The following is a 22,996-nucleotide window of genomic DNA, read 5'->3' as shown; positions in this document are numbered from 1 at the left end:
AAAATTCAGGCTGAGATCCCAGTGCTGTACTGAAGGTGCGCTCATAGAAATCATAGAAACCCTACAGTACAGAAAGAGGCCATTCGGCCCATCGAGTCTGCACCGACCACAATCCCACCCAGGCCCTACCCCCATATCCCTACACATTTTACCTACTAATCCCTCTAACCTATGCATCTCAGGACACTAAGGGGCAATTTTTAGCATGGCCAATTAACTTAACCCGCACATCTTTGGACTGTGGGAGGAAACCGGAGCGCCCGGAGGAAACCCACGCAGACACGAGGAGAATGTGCAAACTCCACACAGACAGTGACCCAAGCCGGGAATCGAACCCAGGTCCCTGGAGCTATGAAGCAGCAGTGCTCACCACTGTGCTACCGTGCCGCCCACTGTTATGCGCTACACTGTTAGACATGCTGAGTTTCAAATGAGACACTAAACCACTGCCCTGTCTGCCTTCCGTACAAGATCCCATGGCACTAGTTAGAAGAATTAGCAGGAGATTTTTTCCAGTATATTGGCCAATGTTTATCAGTCAGTAAACTTCACAAAATCATAGATGTTCCAGTCATTTGCATCACCTATGTTTATGGGTGTTGCTATGTGTAAATTGGCTTTCACTGGCTGGATTTTACGACCCTCTAACCCCCTATTTTAGGCAGAGAAACATGTAAAAAATGATGATGGGCACAATTCCACCTCCTTCCTGCCCTGGTCCTCACAAGATGGAGGGTGGGGAGACACTGAAACTTTTAAATTAATAATTATCAGGCAATTGAGCTTGTTACCAAGTTAAATCATGCATATTATACAGGGCCTTGGTAAGGCCACACCTAGAGTATTGCAGTTTTGGTCTCCTTTTCTGAGGAAGGATGTTCTTGCTCTCGAGGGAGTGCAGCGAAGGTTTACCAGGCTGATTCTGGGGATGGCGGGACTGATGTATGAGGAGAGATTGACTAGGTTAGGATTGTTTTCGCTGGAGTTCAGATGAATGAGGGGGATCGAACAGAGACTTATAAAATTCTAACAGGACTAGACAGGGTAGATGCAGGGAGGATGTTCCCGATGGTGGGGGAGTCCAGGACCAGGGGTCACAGTCTGAGGATTCCGGGTAGACCATTTAAGGATGGAGATGAGGAGACATTTTTTCATCCAAAGAGTGGTGAGCCTGTGGAATTCATTACCACAGGAAGTAGTTGATGCCAAAACATTGAATGTATTCACGAGGCGGCTGGATATAGCACTTGGGGCGAATGGGATCAAAGGTTATGGGGAGAAAGCAGGATTAGCCTATTGAGTTGGACGATCAGCCATGATTGTGATGATTGGCGGAGCAGGCTCGAAGGGCCGAATGGCCTCCTCCTCCTCCTATCTTCTACGTTTCTATGTTTCAAGTAGCCCAGGCCATAAAACATTTGGCATAGGCAGACGGGCGAGAAAAACATAGGAATGAATGGGGGCACAGCATTCAGGGGGTGCGCTTAGCACATCAGGGGTATCCCTCCCCAAAATGTCCCCCCCCCCCACTTTGTTCTTCACTGCGTGGCCTTCAAAACCCCTCCCCTCTCTCCCTGCCACCCTTCAATTGACCACCCAATCCCTCCCCCTCCCGAAAAGCCTGGGGTAGGCAGTGGCACAGCGGTATCGTCACTGGTGTAGTTAACCAGAAATTCAGGGTGATGCTCTGGGGATCTGGGTGATTCCCACCACGGCAGATGGTGAAATTTGGAATTAAAAGTCTAATGATGATCATGAAACCATTCTCGATTGTTGGAAAAATCCATCTGGTTCACTAATGTCCTTTAGGGAAGGAAATCTGCCGTCCTTACCTGGTCTGGCCGACATGTGACTGCAGAGCTACAGCAATGTGGTTGACTCTCAACTGCCCTCTGAAATGGGTGAGCGAGACACTCAGGGCAATTAGTGATGGGCAACATATATTGGCCTTGCGAGCGATACCCACATCCCATGAACGAAAACAAAATTACCTGGTTCTGGAATCCATCCTTTCCTGATGGAATTGATTGCAGTACCAACAACGTCCACTATTCAATTCTGGCACTGCTGAGGCTGCTCGAGTGGGACTCGAGGGTGAGACCTCCTCTCACTGAGGGCTGGGAACCCACTCTCAGTCCACATTGTGGCTCCCTGTAGACTGGGCTTTTTCTTAGATCCGTCTTGCAACGTGGGGTGAAGGTGTGGGTGGGTGAGAATGATGCCCCTTCCCCCTCCTCACCCTCCACCCCTCATGAAATTCAGCCCTACATTTCTAACTCTCCAACAAGGTAGTGTCTTGCATGGATTATCATAGAATAGAATCTTTGGTTTGGCACGGTGGCACAGTGGTTAGCACTGCTGCTCGCAGCGCCAGGGACCCAGGTTCAATCCCGGCCCCGGGTCACTGTCTGTGTGGAATCTGCACGTTCTCCCCGTGTCTGCATGGGTTTCCTCTGGGTGCTCCAGTTTCCTCCTACAGTCCAAAGATGTGCAGGTTAGATTGATTGGCCATACTAAATTGACCCTAGTGTCAGGGGGATTAGCAGGGTAAATATGTAGGGTTATAGGGATAAGGTCTGGGTGGGATTGTTGTTGATGCAGACTCACTGGGCCAAATAGCCTCATTCTATACTATGGAGATTCTATGATTCTAGAATCCCTGCAGGGCAAATGGGGCCATTCGGCCCATTGAATCTGCACTGATTCTCCAATGGAGCATTCCACCCCTACCGTATCCCCATAACCTCACGTATTTACCCCGCTAATTCCCCTAAACTACACATCTTGGGACACTAAGGGGCAATTCAGCATGGTCAATCCACCTAACCTGCTCATATTTGGAGTGTGGGAGGAAACCGGAGCACTCGGAGGAAACCCACGCAGACACGGGGAGAATGTGCAAACTCCACACAGTCACCCAAGGTCGGAATCGAACTCGGTTCCTTGGTGCTGTGAGGCAGCAGTGCTAACCACTGTGCCACCTGATATTGAGTGTTCATTCTCAAGGGTATGTGCAGAGTGTGAGATCTGCTTTGTGGCACAGCAGTGTTCAGATAGGTTAAAACTGCTCCAAGGATAGACTGTGATGTTAGTGTGCCTTTAAGAGTTTTAAAAAAATTCATGCTCACAGCCTTAGGTGATGTCATTATTGGGAGGGGTCAGGTGACAGGGATTCATTTTTAGTTTCCGTTTGGAGCCGCAGGTTTGAGTTTTTGGGTATTAGAAGGGACAGCAAGCTAAAAAGAAATGTTTTCCCTCTCTCCCTGCTGCTTTGAAAATTCTGTTGTTTTCCTGAAGGGTGAAAATCTGCTGTTGTTGGGGGCTGGACCAGAGTCTCTCTGGTGTTTTGGGAAGCTGTCTTGTCTCCAAACTGTTCTGAGTCTCAAGTGAATTTGACTGCAGAATTCAACTAACAACCTCAATCCCAGTATCACGTGAGCAGTTGACTTTGCTGCGTTGAACCTGTTTGAAGGGTTGTTTATGGAGGTTGGTTTTGATTGGGACAGCTTATATACATTCATTAAGGATTATACATTATTGTGGTTGTTTTGGTTTTGTTTGTAATTTATAAAAGTTCTTGCTAATTTTCTTACTATACATGTTGACCATATTCTTAAATAGACTTTGTTTGATCAAAGCTCCCTAGTGGGTCACTTGAATCATACCTGAAGTGAAACATCTCATGCCCACCCTAGCCAACTTCAAGGTACAAAACTTATGATTCAGGTGGGCTCCATAAAACATTTTGGAGTCTCTGACCTGAACCATAACAGAGACCTCAATAAGAATAAACTGTCCTTGGAGAGGGTGCAGTACAGATTCACTAGTGTGATACTAGGGCTAAAAGCATTTAAACGATGAGGCTAAACTGGGCTTGTAATCCATTGACTGTAAAGATTAATGGACAATCTAATTGAGGTGTTTAAGGTGATTAAAGTAATTGGATTGTGTCAGTGGAGAGAAGCTATTTCCTATGAAATGGGGAATTCGGACAAATGAGCTGTAACTTTTCAGAGGACATTCAGGGGTGATGCCCTTCACACAGAGGGGAGTGGAAATCAGAAATCTCTGCTGCCCCCGCCCAGCCCCACCCCCCCTATCCCCACCCCCCCCCCTATCCCCACCCCCCCCATCCCCACCCCGAGAGAGGTGCTGAGGCTGGATGTCAGTTGAAAATATTGAAACTAAGAATGCTAGGTGTTTGCTGGGTAAGGGACTAATGGTTACAGATCCAAGACCGGTCGATGGAGTTAAGATACAGATTGACAATACAGGCTTGAGGAGTTGAAGGACCTCCTCCTGTCCCCAAAACTCCTAGCAAAGATATGCAAGGTCCTAAGGGTGATGCATCAATCAGTTAGCGACCGGCAGCTTTCTTGTGGAGTCAGAAGGAAAAGTCCAGGTCTTCCAAACGCCACAAAAATCAAATTATGGAGCAGGTTTTGTGTTCTCTTCTGAGCGACCATCAGCAGGAACACATGTTGGACAGTCGAAGACTGTTGGAATTGGTTCATCCCAGACCCTACCTAACTAACTAGGATGACATGATGGCACAGTGGTTAGCACTACTGCCACACACCACCAGGGACCCGGGTTCAATTCCGGCCTCGGGTGACTGTCTGTGCAGAGTTTGCATGTTCACCCATGTGTGAGGTGATGCATTTTGGTTGATTGAACCAGGGCAGAACTTACTCAGTTAATGGTAGGGCTTTGGGGAGAGTTATAGAACAAAGAGATCTAGGGGTACATGTTCATAGCTCCTTGAAAGTGGAATCACAGGTGGACAGAGTGGTGAAGAAGGCATTCAGCATGCTTGGTTTCATTGGTCAGAACATTGAATACAGGAGTTGGGACGTCTTATTGAAGTTGTACAAGACATTGGTAAGGACACACTTGGAATACTGTGTACAGTTCTGATCACCCTATTATAGAAAGGATATTATTAATTTAGAAAGTGTGCAGAAAAGATTTACTAGGATGCTCCCGGGACTTGATGGTTTGAGTTATAAAGAGTGGCTGGATGGACTGGGACTTTCCCTGGAACGTAGGAGGCTGAGGGACAGTGCCGGATTTAGACTAAAGGTAGACAAGTCCCCTGGTCCGGATGGAATGCATCCCAGGGTACTGAAAGAAACGGCAGAGGCAATAGCAAATGCATTAGTTGTAATCTATCAAAATTCACTGGACTCTGGGGAGGTGCCAGCTGATTGGAAAACAGCTAATGTAACGCCACTGTTTAAAAAAGGAGGGAGACAAAAGGCAGGTAATTACAGGCCGGTTAGCTTAACATCCGTAGTTGGGAAAATGCCGGAATCTATCATAAAGGAAGAAATAGCAGGACACCTGGATAAGAATGGTTCAATCAAGCAGACGCAGCATGGATTCAGGAAGGGAAAGTCCTAAGCTATATAAAGCTTGGAGGCCCCTTGTTAAGAAGTTACATCAAAAGGTCTCACAAAAGTGCGTACCAAAACAGGACCTTAGGTCGCCACAAAAAAATTGAAAACATAATTATGCCTTTTAATTACTTAATAGCAAGGTATTTAAAGTGAAAAATACAAATTATTTTCAAATGAATGCATTTACTGATTACATATTTACCTTCTGAAATTTTGTGAGGCCCCTGCAGATTGTGAGGCCCTAAGCTGTAGCTTGTTTAGCGTACGCCTAAATCCAGCACCGCTGAGGGGTGATCTTATAGAGGTCTGTAAAATAATGGGGGGAAAGATCAGCTAGATAGTCAACATCTTTTCCCAAAGGTAGGGGAGTCTAAAACTAGAGGGCATAGGTTTAAGGTGAGAGGGGAGAGATACAAAAGTGTCCAGAGGGGCAATTTATTTCACTCAGAGGGTGGTGAGTGTCTGGAACGAGCTGCCAAAGGCTTTTAGACAGTTACATGGATAAGATGGGTATAGAGGGATATGGGCCAAATGTGGGAAATTGGGACTAGCTTAGTGGTAAAAACTGGGGGGCATGGACAAGTTGGGCTGAAGGGCCTGTTTCCATGTTGTAAACATCTATGACTCTATGTCTGCATGGGTTTCCTCCGGGTACTCCAGTTTCCTCACACAGTCCAAAGATCTGTGAGTTAAATGGATTGGCCATGCTAAATTGCCCCTGAGTGTCAGGGAGATTAATTGGGTAAATACGTGGGGTTACGGAAATAGGGACTGGGTGGGATTGTTGTCAGTGTAGGCTTGATGGGCCGAATGGCCTCCTTCTGTACTGGCTAGGGGTTCTATGATTCTTTCCTATGATTTTGGGCTCTGAAATGAGGGGAAGGGCCTCATTTCAATGTTGGGAACAAGGCCCCATTGATTCAGCTGTATCCATGGGGCTGGGGGGGGATTCTGCTCTGTGAAATTAGACAACCTCAACACCCTGTCCACTTACCCGAAGCAACGTTCTTGAGTTATGGCCACAATATTTTCACAAACAAAGAAGTAAGGTTGCCAACTCTTGTGGATGGGTCTGGAGTTTCCAAGAATTCTAACAGGGTTAGACAGGGTAGATTCAGAAAGAATGTTCCCAGAACTACGGGCCATAGTCTGAGGATAAGGGGTAAACCTTTTAGAACTGAGGTGAGGAGAAATTTCTTCACCCAGAGGGTGGTGAATGTGTGGAATTCACTATCACAGAAAGTAGCTGAGGCCAAAGCATTTGTCTGCTTTCAAGAAAAAATTAGATATAGCTCTTGGGGCGAAAGAAACCAAAGGACATGGGAGGAAGGGGGGATCAGGATGTTGAATTTGATGATTAGCCACAATCAAAATGAATGGTGGAGCAGGCTCGAAGGGCCGAATGGCCTATTCTTCCTTCTATGTTTCTATGAATTAGAGATTAATCTCCAGGACATAGTAGAGAGCCAATAACGCAAGAGGAAAACCAAAGGCAGCAAGAAAAGGAAGTGGTGTTATTTCCACATTCTTTGAACACTGAGTTATAAAAATATTGACAATTGGTCAACTGTTTCACTCAGAGTCAAGAATCATCCAATCGGGTCATGCGGAGTTTGCGATTTATCCAATCAGGTTTGAGAATGCCAGGATGATGGACATGGCGATGACAAATGGCAGGAAGTGCGGGGGCGGCTGATGTGTTGAAGCCTCCAGGGAAACATCCAACCAGCGTTGGCAACCCTGAACCGAGGAAAGAGGCAAATCTTTGTTGCTCTAGCTCAGAGTCACTAATCACATTTATTTTGCTTTAAAAACGACGCTGGCATATTCGATTTCCTGTGTAGGCGGCTGGATGGGAGTAGGTGGGTTCCTAGCCTTGAATTCCACCGTGCTGTAAAAGACATCGGTAGGTTTTCCCCTGCTCGTACTCTCCGGACTGGAACATTGGGGATCCGGATCTGGAGCTTTAGCGATGTTAGCGTAGACAAAATCTCTGCCTGGGCTTTCAGCCTCCTGTAGCGGGATCAGAGAGGAAGAGTTTATCAAACTGGAAGGACAGATAATGCAAGTAGCAACATCTATATGAAGATATTGGATTTATTAGTGTCACATGTATTGAGATACAGTGAAAAGTATTGTTTCTTGTGGCTTAGACAAAGCATACCGTTCATTTTACTTTGATTTATTATTGTCACATGTATCAGTATACAATGAAAAGTATTGTTTCTTGCGCGCTCTACAGACAAAGTATACCTTTCCTAGAGAAGGGAAGGAGAAAGTGCAGAATGTAGTGGTAAACTCATAGCTAGGGTGTAGAGAAAGATCAACTTAATGCAAGGTAAGTCCATTCAAAAGTCTGACAGCAGCAGGGAAGAAGCTGTTCTTGAGTCGATTAGTATAAGACCTCAGACTTTTGTATCTTTTTCCCGACGGAAGAAGGTGGAAGAGAGAATGTCCGAGGTGCGTGGGGGTCCTTAATTATGCTGACTGCTTTGTTGAGGCAGCGGGAAGTGTAGACAGTCAATGGAGTAGTGTACATAGGGGAGAAGGAAAGGAGAGGGTGCAGAATGTAATGCTACAGTCATAGCTAGGATGTAGAGAAAGATCAACTTAATACATCAGCTCTGACAGAGGGTCATCCAGACTCGAAACGTTGGCTCTATTCTCTCTCCACAGATGCTGTCAGACCTGCTGAGATTTTCCAGCATTTTTCTGTTTTTGTTTCAGATTCCAACTTCCGCAGTATTTTGCTTTTATCAACTTGATATAAGGTAGGTCCATTCAAAAGTCTGACGGCAGCAGGGAAGAAGCTGATCGTGAGAGGGAGTCAACCTAAAACAGCCTTCAGCAGTGGGCAATTCTACACCACCATCAAGTTGGTCAAATGTTTGGCGTTGGGGGGGGGGTGGGGGGGGTGGGGGGGGGGGAACACAGGGAGATAGAAAGGGTCACAGATCTGGGGTGGGGTTTTCCACCCCTCTGCTTTCCAACTGCGGAAGTGGCTCTCCATTGTCCACTGGTGGGATTCTACAGTCCTGCAAATGTCTAAAGTGTTTAGCGTGCTCTGCCTATCCTACAGCCGGGGACCCCACCCGGGGGCAGATGGGGAAGGGGGGGATGGTGGGGGGATGCCTTCGGCAGAACAAGAAGATTTTAAAAATTGACAAGTCATGTTGCAACTTTATAGAACCTTAGTTAGGCCACACTTGGAATATAGTGTTCAATTCTGGTCGCCACACTACCAGAAGGATGTGGAGGCTTTGGAGAGGGTGCGGAAAAAATTTACCAGGATGCTGCCTGGTATGGAGGGCATTAGCTTTGAGGAAAGGTTGGAGAAACTTGGTTTGTTCTCGCTGGAATGATGGAGGTTGAGGGGCAACCTGATAGAAGATTACAAGATTATGAGGGGCATGGACAGAATGGATAGTCAGAAGCTTTTTCCCAGGGTGGAAGAGTCAATCACTCGGGGGCATAGGTTTAAGGTGCGAGGGGCAAGGTTTAAAGGAGATGTACGAGGCAAGTTTTTTACACAGAGGGTGGTGGGTGCCTGGAACTCGCTGCCGGGGGAGGTAGTGGAAGCAGATACGTTAGTGACTTTTAAGGGGCGGCTGGACAAATACATGAATAGGATGGGAATAGAGGGATATGGTCCCTGGATGGGTAGGGCGTTTTAGTTCAGATGGGCAGCATGGTCAGTACAAGCTTGGAGGTCCGAAGGGCCTCTTCCTGTGCTGTAATTTTCTTTGTTCTTTATATCACTAACGGGATGGACCTGGTCTTCAAGGAGATTCGAAAGCAAGAGATAGATTAGGGAACAAAGAGTAGGGGGATTCTTCCCAATGTCCTGGCTAATATCTATCCAACTAACATCACAAAAAACAGATGACCAGGTTATTATCACATTGTTACTTCTGGGGCTTACTGAGTCTGTGCAGATTCTGCAACTCCTACATTAGAAAAATGGAGTTGAGCCACAGTCAGATCCTCCCATCCATTGACTCTGTCTACACTTCCCGCTGCCTCGGCAAAGCAGCCAGCATAATTAAGGACCCCACGCACTCCAGACATTCTCTCTTCCACCTTCTTCCGTCGGGAAAAAGATACAAAAGTCTGAGGTCACGTTCCAACCGGCTCAAGAACAGCTTCTTCCCTGCTGCTGTCAGACTTTTGAATGGCCTTACCTTGCATTAAGTTGATCTTTCTCTACACGCTAGCTATGACTGTAACACTACATTCTGCACTCTCTCGTTTCCTTCTCTATGAACAGTATGCTTTGTCTGTATAGCGCGCAAGAAACAATACTTTTCACTGTATGTTAATGCATGTGACAATAACAAATCAAATCAAATCAAAGATCAGCCATGAGGAGGCTCGAGGGGCCGCACGGCCTTCTCTTGCTCCTATTTCTTGTGTTACGCAGTGACTACACTTCAATAGGGCTTTATTGACTGGAAGACACTTTGGATCAGCCTGTGGTCATGAACGAGGTTCTATAATTGCAAGAACTCCCTTTGAATAAGAACAGCATTTTGTTTCAATGAAAAGTGACCAACCTGCTGATTACATTCTGCCCGTTGTCCTATTTTTCCTTGGCGAGCTCTGCCTCTAACCGATTCCTCAGCAAACCGGCACATTCCCAGCAATGATACTCGCTCTCCTCGAGTGAAGAGCTGCCTCAAGAATCATCCCCCTCCCTATCCGGGTTCTGGTCCCTGGGAACGAGGGGATTAATTGAGTGGGGGATGTGTTTCCAGATATAAATGTTTCTGGTTAATAATGGGTGGCATGGTGGCACAATGGGTAGCACTGCTGCCTCACAGTGCCAGGGACCCGGGTTCAATTCCAGCCTTGAGTCATAGAGATTTACAGCATGGAAACAGGCCCTTTGGCCCAACTTGTCCACGCCACCCTTTTTTTTAATGACTAAGCTAGTCCCAATTGCCTGCATTCGGCCCATATCCCTCTATACCCATCTTACCCATGTAACTGTCTAAATGCTTTTTAAAAGACAAAATTGTCACTGTCTGTGTGGAATTTGCACATTCTCCCCGTGTCTGCGTGGGTTTCCTCTCTGTGCTCCGGTTTCCTCCCACAGTCTGAAGATATGTGGGTTAGGTGGATTGGCCGTGCTAAATTGCCCCTGTGTCAGAGGGATTAACAAGGTAAATACATTGGGGATAGGACCTGGGTGGGATTGTGGTCGGTGCAGGGTCGATGGGCCGAATGGCCTCCTTCTGCACTGTAGGGAATCTATGATTCTGAGATTCTATAATACTTACATCAGCTTAAATCATCTCTAAGTTGATTCTCAGGATGAAAGGCAGTGAATTGTAGGGAACAGTCTGAATGAGTGCAAATCTAATAACCATGAATCAATTCTCGCAAAAACTCATCTGGTTCACTAATGTCCTTTAGACCCTTACCTGGTCTGGCCTACATGTGACTCCAGATCCACAGCAATGTGGTCAACTCTGCCCTTGGGGATGGGCAATAAATGCTGGCCCAACCAGTGATGCCCATCCCCCATGAACGAATAAAAAAAGCACCAATCCTTTTGTCTCCAGTTGGGGGTGGGGTTGCTGACAAGACTGGCATTTGCTCTCCATGGTAAGGAGTCTAACAACACCAGGTTAAAGTCCAACAGGTTTATTTGGTAGCAAACGCCACTAGCTTTCGGAATGCTGCTCCTTCGTCAGGTGAGTGGGAGTTCTGACTTTAACGTGGTGATGTTAGACTCCTTACTGTGTTGACCCCAGTCCAATGCCGGCATCTCCACATCATTTACTCTCCATCCACAGCTGCCCAGAGAAGCTGATAATATTGAGCAATGAGTGGTTGGGTAGGCCTCTGCAGATGGTGGTTGAGAGTTAACTGTGTTGATGTGGGACTGGAGTCACATATAGACCCAGAGTTTTTGATTATTCATTCGTAGGACATGGGCGTCACTGGCCCATCTCTAGTTGCCCGAGGGCAGTTGAGAGTCAACCACATTGCTGTGGCTCTGGAGTCACATGTAGGCCAGACCTGGTAAGGACAGCAGATTTCCTTCCCTGAAGGACATTAGTGAACCAGACAGGTTTTTCCGACAATCGATAATGGTTTCATGGTCATCAGTAGATTCTTAATTCCAGATATTTTAAAAATTGAATTCAAATTCCACCATCTGCCGTGGACGGGATTTGAGTGGACAAGGGGAACAGGTTTCCTTCTCTAAAGGACAGTAGTGAACCAGTTGGGTTTTTACAACAATCCGACTAACTTCATGGTCAATTTTACGGAAACCAGTAATGCTTTGACTGAATTCAAATTCTCAGCCAATGATGGGGTTTGAACTCTCATTTTCCAGATTACCCATCCTGTGACATAACAGCTACACCCCGTGCCAAGCAGCCAGGAACACAGCCAGTTCCTATTTTGAAGGAGTTTATCCTTCAGTCCCACTCCTTTGTCCACTTTTAGACTTGTCCATTTGATCATCAGGTTCTCCAAACCTCACAGAACAAATTGCTCACGACCTCTGGCCACGCCAACTCATTAAAGATCCTGCATCAGTTCTTGCGTTGGAACGAGGAAGCCAAAAGAAAGTCTAGAAATGTCTCACAATCAATTCAACTCCTGACACTGTCTCCTTCAAGCAATTTGAAGAAAAACATGCAGAAGAATGTATTCTTGTTTACCTCTTCGCTCTCCTCTGTCCGTGCTCGTTTGGAAAAAACCGTGAACTCGCCTGTGAAAGAATCAGACAGAGTTTGACACTATTGCTGTGGCACCCTGGAAGGACTGTTTGCGGTTCCTGTTCTTGGTGTGCATGTAGATGGTGTAGTTCCTTTGTCTCGTCTGCTTGGCAGAGTTTCGCAGCTGGTCTGCGTCCTGAGCGCAAGTTGAGAATATGGATTCGTTCCTGTTCTTGGACGGCCTAAACCGGGATGTTGGATTTATGTCACATTATCAGTAACCCCCACAGCTTTCCCCCTGGTCTTGCAGAGTCTCACTAGCTGTTCTGTCTGGAGACAATACACATCTCTTTAACCTGTGTTGAATGCTCCCTCCACCCACATTGTCTGTATCTTTAAGACCTGGCTGGCTGTAGAGATTCGCATTCTAATTAGTATTCTGTAACTTGATTTCTGTGTCTGTGCCCTGTTTGAGAGCACATTTCCACTCCATCTGACGAAGGAGCAGTGCTCCAAAAGCTTATGGTATTTGCTACCAAATAAACCTGTTGGACTTTAACCTGGTGTTGTGAGACTTCTTACCCTGGAAGGAGCCAGTGTTACAACCCTTAACACATTGCAAAGTCTCACCGACACCTTGCACTTCACAGCCTGCACTGGTGGTCAGACCCTACATGGTCCGATCGAAAACTAAGCAGCTTCAGATTATGAGTACAGTCTTAATGTTAAAGCCTAGGATCCAGGTGGGGAGCCATAAGCTACAAGGGAACTCCATTTGGAGTTGACACTCCAAGGATTGGAATTAAATGGACACTGTTTTGACCACTTGGGAGTAAAATTATGCAGGGCATGAAGCGGGTTTCCTTTTTGAATCCATCCTAATCCCAAACATGTTAGGTTAAAATTAACCCCAATATTGTCCCTCATTGTGTCAACTGTGGCTGAGTGGGCAGCAGGCTCATCTCTGGGACAGGCCATCACAGAATCATAGAATCCTATAGTGCAGAAGGAGGCCATTCAGCCCATTGAATCTGCACCAACCACAATCGCACCCAGGCCCTATCCCCATAACCCCACGTATTTACCCTGCCAATCCCCTAACCTACACATCCCGGGGCTCTAAGGGGCAATTTAGCATAGTCAATGCACCTAACCCGCACATCTTTGGATTGTGGGAAGAAACCCATGCAGACACAGGGAGAACGTGCAGACTCCACACAGCCGGTGACCCAAGCCGGGAATCAAACCCAGGTCCCTGGCGCTGTGAGGCAGCAGTGCTAGCCACTGTGCCACCGTGCCGCCATCGCGTGGGTTCAAGAGCCCATGTCAGAAATGTCAGTACAGCATCATGGCTGATACTCCCAGTGTAATACTGAGTGAGTGCTGCACTATCAGAGATGCTCTCTTTCCAATAGATGCTAAAGTGAGTCTCTGCCTGTCCTTTAGGTGGATGTGAAAAGTGCCACGGTAATTCTTCTGAAGAAGTGCAAAAAAAAATGCATTTTCAGATGTCCTGAGATTCTGAAGGGCACTTTATAAATCCGAGTCATTACTTTTGTTAATTGTTATGCTCCCAGCTGATGTTAACACTGTACAGGTCAGACCCCAGGGTGAACCTGGCTTCGCAGATCCTAACTTTGCTTTGTATGAGAAAACCGTGGAGGTCAGTTACTGAACATTGACAAGTATTCGTCAGTGAATATCTAACAAAAAGGATAAAATGTTTATTGAACAAGAAAAATGAACGATATTACACAAGACAAAAATTTGGAAAGATTTCAATATAAATACCAGAAAATTATTTAAACTCATACCCAGTCAGTTTAACATCTGTTGCTGAGAAATTGTTGGAACCCTTTTTTAGGGAAGTATCAACTGCATATTTGGAAAGTCAAAACGCAACCCATCAGAGTCAGCATGGTTTTATGAGGGGTGAATTGTGTTTGACTAATTTGCTAAAGTTCTTTGAAGATGTAACAAGCAAAGTAGTAAATGGGAGTCCTGTCGATGTATTGGCCGGAATTTTACCGTCCCGCCCGCCACGGGAATCAGAGCGGGCGAGGGGTGGACCATGGAAAAGTCCGTTGACCTTGGGCAGGATTTTATGGTTTGGGGACGCGAGGCCGTAAAGTCCCAGCCATTGTATCTGCACTTCCAGAAGGTATTTGAGAAGGTGCAACACAAAAGGTCAATACACAAGGTAAGATCCCACTGGGTTGGGGTTATCTTGGACAAAGGATTGGCTAACCGGCAGAAAGCAGAGAGTTGAGGGTTCTTTTTCTGGGTGGCAAGATGTAACTAGTGTGCGCCACGGTGTCCAGTCCTCCAGCCCCAACTATTTACAATCCACATTAATGACTTCGAAGACAATGTACAATGAACAAATTTGCAGATGACGCTAAAATAGATGGGAAAGCAAGTTACAATGAGGAAATAGGAAATTTACAAATGGATATAAATAGGTGAGATGAATGGGCCAAAATACGGCAGATGGAATTTAATGTGGATAAGTGTAAAGGCAACTTAATGGAGTGAAGCTTCAAAATGTTTAAATGCAGAGGGATCTGGGTGCCCTAGTGCATGAATCACAAAAAGTTAGCATGCATGTGCAGTAAGTAATAAATAAGGAAGGCAAATGAAATTTTGGCATTCATTGCGAATGGGATAGAATATAAAAGTAGGGAAGTTCTGCTGCAACTGCCTGGGGCATTGGTGAGACCGCATCAGGAGAACTGTGCGCAATTTTGGTCCCCTTACTTGAGGAAAGATGGACTAAGGCAGTTCAGAGAAGGTTCATTAGATTGATTCCAGGGATGAAGGACTTATCTTACGAAGAGAGATTGAGAAGTTTAGATCCATACTCACTGGAGTTTAGAAGAATGGGACTAGATCTAATTGCCATCTATAAGATGCTAAAGGGGGTTGACAGGGTAGACGTAGAGAGGCTGTTTCCCCTTGTTGGACATTCTAGAACAAGAGGTCATAGGTTTAGACTAAGGGATGGCAAGGGGTCATGAATTAGTGGAATTCTCTACCCCAGAGTGTAGTGAATGCTGCAACACCAAACAAATTTAGGCAGGAGATAGAGAGGTTTGTAATTAGTAACGGGATGAAGGGTTATGGGGAGCAGGCAGGAAGGTGGAGATGAGGCCAGGGTGAGGTCAGCCATGATCATATTGAATGGCGGAACAGGCTTGTGGGGTTGAATTGCCTCCTCCGGCTCCTAGCCCTTATTCCTTTTATCCCAGCAATGCCCTTACAGACACACAGACCCAGTGAAGGTTTATCACTGTCTCAACACCAAGGCTTGGGCTGCCTCAGCTTTGAACAGTTTTCTTCTTACTGATGTTTACTAGATGCTCCTCCTCAATTGGTACCTCTCCCCGAGACACCCAAAAACCACACTCTAAGCTCACTGTTACTCTAACATTAGTGCAAGCTCATGAAATCTCTCAACGTTTGGGGTGGCACGGTGGCACAGTGGGTTAGCACTGCTGCCTCACAGCGCCGGGGGCCCAAGTTCAATTCCCAGCTTGGGTCACTGTCTGTCTGGAGTTTGCACGTTCTCCCCGTCTCTGCGTGGGTTTCCTCCGGGTGCTCCGGTTTCCTCCCACACTCCAAAGATGCGTGAGTTAGGTAGATTGTCCATGTTAAATTGCCCCTTAGTGTTAGGGGGACGAGCTAGGGTAAATGTGTGGGGTTACGGGAATAGGGCCTGGGTGAGATTGTTGTCGGTGCAGACTCGATGGGCCAAATGGCCTCCTTCTGCACTGTAGAGATTCAATGATTCTATGAACGCAGTTCCGTAGCAGTGTGCAGCATATCTTACGATAGAGTTTTAGACTTTCTCCTTGCAATAACTAACTGAACAGCCCTTCTCTCTTTTCCTGTGTCTCCGAGTCTCTGAACGCCTGTAGCTAGGCAACAGCTCAGTTTTTGCTACTTTATGTTTTCATTTTAACTTCACTAAACTACTTCTCCTTGGTAACCTATCTCTTGACCTCCAAGGGTTGGAAAAACTCATTAAAGCTTCATAAATATAAACAAGGCCCCAGACCTGTTGGCACCCAGCTCACAAAGAAAAACTCAAAATGAACCTAGACCCAGGGTTCACCTTTCTTAACACACAAATACAATATGTAAATTAAATTTAAAGCTACACATTGTTCCTAACAGAATGCTCTCCAAAGAATAATGTCACACTTACCCAGAATTATTTTCTTCTTCTTGATGACATACATCCCAACAACAACCAGCAACAAAGCCAGTATCACGAAGAGCACCACTCCCACCGATACATACACCTTGACTGGGGACAGAAAGAAAGAATCTCATTAAGTACCTTGTTTAAGACCATCAGGAACAGGCGAAAGCCACAGCCTTCTTGAGACTACTCCACCACTTTTGATTTGATTTGATTTATTATTGTCACATGTATGAACATACAGTGACAAGTATTGTTTCTTGCGTGCTATACAGACAAAGCATACCATTCATAGAGAAGGAAACGAGAGAGTGCAGATTGTAGTGTTACAGTCATAGCTAGGGTGTAGAGCAAGATCAACTTAATGCAAGGTAAGTCCATTCAAAAGTCTGACTGCAGCAGGGAAGAAGATGTTCTTGAGTGGGTTGGTATGTGACCTCAAAGTTTTGCATCTTTTTCCGGAAGGAAGAAGGTGGAAGAGAGAATGCCCGGGGTGTCTGGGGTCCTTGATTATGCTGGCTGCTTTGCTGAGGCAGTGGGAAGTGTAGACAGTGTCAATGGATGGGAGGCTGGTTTGCGTGATGAACTGGGCGACATTCACGACCTTTGGTAGTTCCTTGTGGTCTTGGGCAGAGCAGGAGCCATACCGAGCTGTGATACAACCAGAAAGAACGCTTTCTATGATGCATCTGTAAATGTTGGTGAGAGTCGTACTGGACATGCCAAATTTCCTTAGTCTTCTGAGAAAGTAGAGGCGTTGGTGGGCTTTCTTAACTATAGTGTCTCCATGGGGGGAACAGGACAGGTTGTTGGTGATCTGGACACCTAAAAACATGAAGTTCTCGACCCTTTCTACTTTGTCCCCATTGATGTAGACAGGGGCATGTTCTCCTTTATGCTTCCTGAAGTCGATGACAATCTCCTTCATTTTGTTGACAATGAGGGAGAGATTATTGTCGTCGCACCAGTTCACCAGATTCTCTATCTCATTCCTGTACTCTGCCTCGTCATTGTTTGAGATCCGACCCACTGCGATGGTGTCGTCAGCAAACTTGAAAATTGAATTGGAGGGGAATTGGGCCACACAGTTGTAGGTGTATAAGGAGTATAGTAGGGGGCTGAGAACACAGCCTTGTGGGGCACCAGTGTTGACCATTTGAGCAGTTGAGCATTTGGTAAGACCCCCATATCCCTTTGTTTTGGGGAGGCAGTGGGGTAGGATATTGTCGCTGGATTAGTAATCAAGAGACCCAGGGTAATGCTCTGGGGACCCGAGTTCGAATCCCACCACAGCTGATGGTGAAATTTGAATTCAATAAAAATCTGGAACTAAAAAAACCCAACTGGTTCACGAATGTCCTTTAGGGAAGGAAATCTATCTTCCTTACCGCTCTGGCCTACAAGTGACTCCAGAGCCACAGCAATGTGGTTGACTCTTAAATGCCTTCAGGGATGGGCAATAAATGCTGGCCAGCCAGCAACACTCACATCCCGTGAATGAATAAATACATTTTAAAAATCCCTTAGAGTCCAAAACTTAACTGACTTCAGTCTCAAATAGATTCAACCACTGACCATCGAGAACCCTCTGGGGCAAAATATTCCAAAGATTTACAATCATCTGGGTGGAGAAATTTCACTTCATCTCAATCCAAGATGGCAAAACCCTTATCCTTATCCTGGGACTGGACTGCTAATTCTAGATTCTCACATCAGATGAAAACAGCGTCTCCTCATCTAGAATTTTCTATGTTTCAGAGATGCCTGCTCATTCCTCCCAGGGAATAGAGGTCCACCCTTCCTCAATCGCTCTTCATGGGACAACACAGGATTGAATGTATGTCTTGTAGAAAGACCCAGTCAGCTTCCTGTCCTGTTAGGATGCAATCCACGCCGCTGTGATTCTAAAATTGACTGTGAATATTCCACTCCCGATTGCACTCAGGAATGTCAAGGGAAAATTAAACAGTAACTCTGATCTTAGGCAGTGCAGATAATCTTTCGGTTGCGTGACATTGGTAGTCACAGAGCTGGGGAATTGGATTGGGAACATGAGGGCATGCTTAGAGGTCTTCAGTGTTAATTGGTTTTCCACACTGCCAGTCACTCTATGCATCATAGGCAGACCTGTAGCTCAACATCAACAGTAAATATGGTATATCTATGTACTCTGCTACACAAACACTCTTACTTCCTGAGTTCACAGGAAGGTCATGATTGTTTTCTTAAAGTGGCAGCTATGCCACTTACAACAAAACTACTGTTGTACAGCTCAGAAAGTGTGAAAGTAGCACTTTCAAAGAATGGGTACAGCTACAGTGGGGCAGCGAGGTGATGGTGGGTGAGTGGGGGCGGGGGGGGGGGGGGGGTGGCAGTTGCTAAGCAGTTACGATCTTCCTCAAGAGTGACAGATGATCTTTTCTACTCTGAACCTAAGACATGGAATGCCCAAGCAGATCCAGTGATGGTGGGAGTAGAGAATCATCATCATCATCGTCATAGAGTACAGTGAGAAGGAGACCATTCGGCCCATCAAGCCTGCACTGACAACAATCCCACCCAGGCTCTATCCCCGTAGCCCCACGTATTTACCCTGCTAATTCCCCTGACACTAGGGAGCAATTTAGCATAGCCAATCAACCTTACCTCCACACCTTTGGACTGTGGGAGGAAACCGGAGCATCCTGGAGGAAACCCATGCAGACACGGGTAGAACGTGCAAACTCCACACAGACAGTGACCCAAGCCGGGAATCAAACCCAGGTCTCTGGTGCTGTGAGGCAGCAGTGCTAACCACTGGGTGGCCCAAATCCAGAGTACAGAACCCGAATCCAGAATAACTTTTTAAAGGGAATATTTTATGTAAGTTTTGTGACTTTTTTTTTACTCATTTGATTCCATTTATTGCCCATTGCCCCTGAACTGAGTGATTTGCAGAGGGCATTTAAGAGTCAACTACAATGCTGTGGATCTGGAGTTACATGTAGGCCAGACCAGGTAAGGATTTCTTTCTCTAATGAGTGAATCAGATGGGTTTTTATGGCAATTGACATGGTTTCATGGTCACCATTAGACATTTAACTCCAGATTTTTATTGAATTCAAATTTCATGAGAAAAATATCGGCCATGATTGAATGGCGGAGCAGACTCGATGGGCCAAGTGGCCTAATTCTGCTCCTATGCTATGTTTTATGGTCTTCATCATCTGCTGTGGTGGGATTTGAACCCTGGTGCCCAGAACAGTATTCTGGGTCTCTGGATTACGAGTCCAAAGACAAATCAATTATGTCACCACCTCCCCTGTTTCTTCTAAGATCCCTATGATGATCTGCGACCTCCCACTCCATCTCACCAGCCCTCACCCCCAATCTCTCCACAATTACTGATCTATGGAAACAGTTGTACCAGATTTACCTCATTGAAATGTGGAACACCTCTGTCAGATCTTTTCATAACCATCTCTCTTCAGTGTCTGGTCTCTCTCATCAAATGAATCCCTCATATGAACATAAGAATTAGAAGCAGGATTAGGCCATTCAGCCCATTGAGCTTGCTGCACCATTCAATAAGGTCTCATTACAGTAATGAGATAGTGATGTGTATCATGATATATGAGTGACATCAGAAACTCTGTAGAGCAGATGAGATAAGCATACCAAGTAGCTTACCATGTCGAGAGTGTACAGAGTTAACTAAAGTAGTTTTGAAGTCATCTACTCGAGTCAGAGGTGAGTCACTTATAGAATCATAGAATCTACGGCACAGCGACAGGCCCTTCAGCCCAACTGGTCCATGCCGACCAAAATGCTCATCTAAGCTATCCCCATTTGCCTGCATTTGGCCCATATCCGTCTAAACCTTTCCTATCCATGTATCTGTCCAAATGCCTTTTAAATGTTGTCAATGTCCCTGCCTCAACCACTTCCTCCGACAGCTCATTCCACATACGTGTAAAAATAATTGCTCCTCAGGTTCCTATTAATTCTTTCTCCTCTTAACTTAAACCTCATGAGCAGACGGGAAAAGTTCCTTGTACAGATTAGAGCATGAGATAACCTTTGATGTGGCACCTGTCAAATGTGAATAGATTTCCCTGGATCAGAAGCTCAGAGACATGGGGCAGGGGTCCTATGTGGGTCTCTGTTCCCATGAACCTAGATGTAGGAACAGGAATGCCAATCAACTCCTCCTGTCCTGCTAATAATCTAGTTTTGTAAATTTAAATACCAAACTCCTTTCCATTTGGATGAGGTGGGCTTCACAATAACACCCTGGGCGCGCTGACTGCCATGTCCCCGAGATTTGACCTGCCAACAGACCCAGGGACTGTAAGAGGCCGGCTTGAGCTGCCCATGAGTGACGTGTGCTGGAGGCCTGGAGTGAAAAGCCTGAAGTTGGCAAGCTGCAGTCGGAGGTCTGGCATTGGAGACCTGGGGCAGGATTCTACCAAGGCCCCGCTGACAGGCTCAATGGTGGGCGGAGATTTTTGACGGGCGTCTAACAATCGGCTCAACGCCAGCCTAAATTCGCCACGGGATCTTCCGCAGGTGCCCACGTAGTGGCGGCGGGAAGTGGTAGGTGGAGACTGACACTTCGCCATATCTTCTGGCTCCAGTCTCATAGAATCATCCAGTGCAGAAGGAGGCCATTTGGCCCATCGAGCCTGCACCGACAACAATCCCACCCAGGTGCCCACCATAATGGATTGGGAAACCCATCAGAGGCCGGCATGAAACTGGTCCTCAAACCAGCCTCCCACCCATTGACTCTGTCTACACTTCCCGCTGCCTCAGCAAAGCAGCCAGCATAATTAAGGACCCCACGCACCCCGGACATTCTCTCTTCCACCTTCTTCCGTCGGGAAAAAGATACAAAAGTCTGAGGTCATGTACCAACCGACTCGAGAACAGCTTCTTCCCTGCTGCTGTCAGGCTTTTGAATGGACCTGCCTTGCATAAAGTTGATCTTTCTCTACACCCTAGCTATGACTGTAGCACTACATTCTGCACTCTCTCGTTTCCTTCTCTATGAACGGTATGCTTTTTCTGTATAGCGCGGAAGAAACAATACTTTTCACTGTATACTAATACATGTGACAATAATAAATCAAATCAAATCAGATCACCCCGTTAATGGGATGCAGGTGAAGGCCCAGCTGGAATCTTCCGCCCACAAATGATTCTTCACAGCACCGGCGGGAAAACCCATTGATTGGAATTTTACCACCCCGCCAGCCACGGGAATTGGAGCGGGCGAGGGACGGACAATGGGAAGGTCCGTTGACCTTGGGTGGGATTTTACGGTTTCGGGACGAGCGAGGCCATAAAATCTCGCCCGTTGTTCCAGGACACCCCTGGTTTTCACAGCGCCAGGACCCGGGTTCAATTCCGGCCTTGGGTCACTGTGTGTGTGCAGTTTACACGTTCTCCCATTCTCTGCATGGGTTTCCTCCGGGTGCTCCCGTTTCCTCCCACAGTACAAAGATGTATGAGTTAGGTTGATTAGCCATGCTAAATTGCCCCTTAGTGTCAGGGGGACGAGGAGGGCCAATATGTGGCGTGGCAGGGATAGGACCCGGGTGGGATTGTTGTGGGTGCAGGCTCGATGGGCCAAATGGCCTCCTTCTGCACTGGATGATTCTATGAGCCTGGAGCCAGAAGATATGACGTAGTTTCCTGTCAGTCTCCATCTGCCACTTCCCGCCGCCACTACGTGATTTAGTCCAAGATGGGAGAATTCAGCCCTTGGCATCTGAAGCCTAGAAATGGAGACTAACCAACTGCGGTGGTCTTCTGTCAGGCAAAAGCTAACAAAGAACGGCTCTGTTTCAACGAGGGAAAATCAAATCCTACCACTTTATTGAATTTAACCATGAAGGAAAATCTACCTCTTTCAGTTGATGCTGTTGCTAGGGTTGTTGTTGTTGTTGTTGCTAGGGTTGTTGTTGTTGTTGCTAGGGTTGTTGTTGGTGGTGTTGTTGGTGGTGGAGCCTTTTTTGAGGAAGAACCTCCTGCAACAGGAAAAGAATTGGCAAGAATGTTAGCCATTGACTAATTACCACCCTCCATTGGTTTCCAGCAAAGAATAACATCATTCAGCCCATCGTGTGTATGCTAGCTCTTTGCTAAAGCAATCCAAAGCTCTCCTGCACTCCGTCATCTCTTCCCTTACTTCATATAATAGTCTAACCTTCCTGAGAGGGATATAAAAGACTTTACCTCTTGCATTCTCTGAATACAGCTATTTTTGGCTATCCTATTATAGAAAGGATATTATTAAACCAGAAAGAGTGCAGAAAAGATTTACTAGGATGCGATCGGGAGTTGGTGGTTTGAGTTAAAAGGAGAGGCTGGATAGACTGGGACCTTTTTCCCTGGAGTGTAGGAGGCTTGGGAGTGATCTTAGAGAGGTCTATCTCCATTTAACCACCTTGTACCAGATCCTTGTGTACCTGTGGTTGACAAATAACAGATTTAAAATTAACAATTGATCTAGGATCAAATACCATTTGGGGAAAACTCTTCCTGTCATGTGAGCGTACCTTTAAGAAAGTTTTTTTCAACCACAAAGTTTACAGCTTCAGCGATGTCATTCGGGGGTGGAGCTAAGCTACGGCAGTCAGGTGATTGGGCCTTCAGTTTCATTTTGGGAAGCGGTTTATCAGCAAGCTAAGAAGCAGTCTCTTTCTCTCCCTGTTTTATTTTCTCTTTGTTTGGTT

General features: G+C 46.2%; 1 long non-coding RNA gene across 1 annotated transcript in view; it reads right to left on the bottom strand.

Moving 5' to 3' along the window:
• Nucleotides 1–22,235: 22,235 nt before the first annotated feature.
• The window catches only part of LOC144479172 (uncharacterized), a 33,201-nt gene continuing 32,440 nt past the window's right edge, over nt 22,236–22,996 (bottom strand). The window contains exon 3 of the long non-coding RNA XR_013495479.1: nt 22,236–22,288. This is a non-coding gene — a long non-coding RNA (uncharacterized LOC144479172). The remainder of the gene's footprint in view (nt 22,289–22,996) is intronic.

Source organism: Mustelus asterias, chromosome 25, assembly GCF_964213995.1.
Source record: "Mustelus asterias chromosome 25, sMusAst1.hap1.1, whole genome shotgun sequence".
In the NCBI taxonomy this organism is placed as follows: domain Eukaryota; kingdom Metazoa; phylum Chordata; class Chondrichthyes; order Carcharhiniformes; family Triakidae; genus Mustelus; species Mustelus asterias.
The sequence above is the reverse complement of the archived record's forward strand: the minus strand, read 5'-3'. Positions and strand labels throughout refer to the sequence as shown.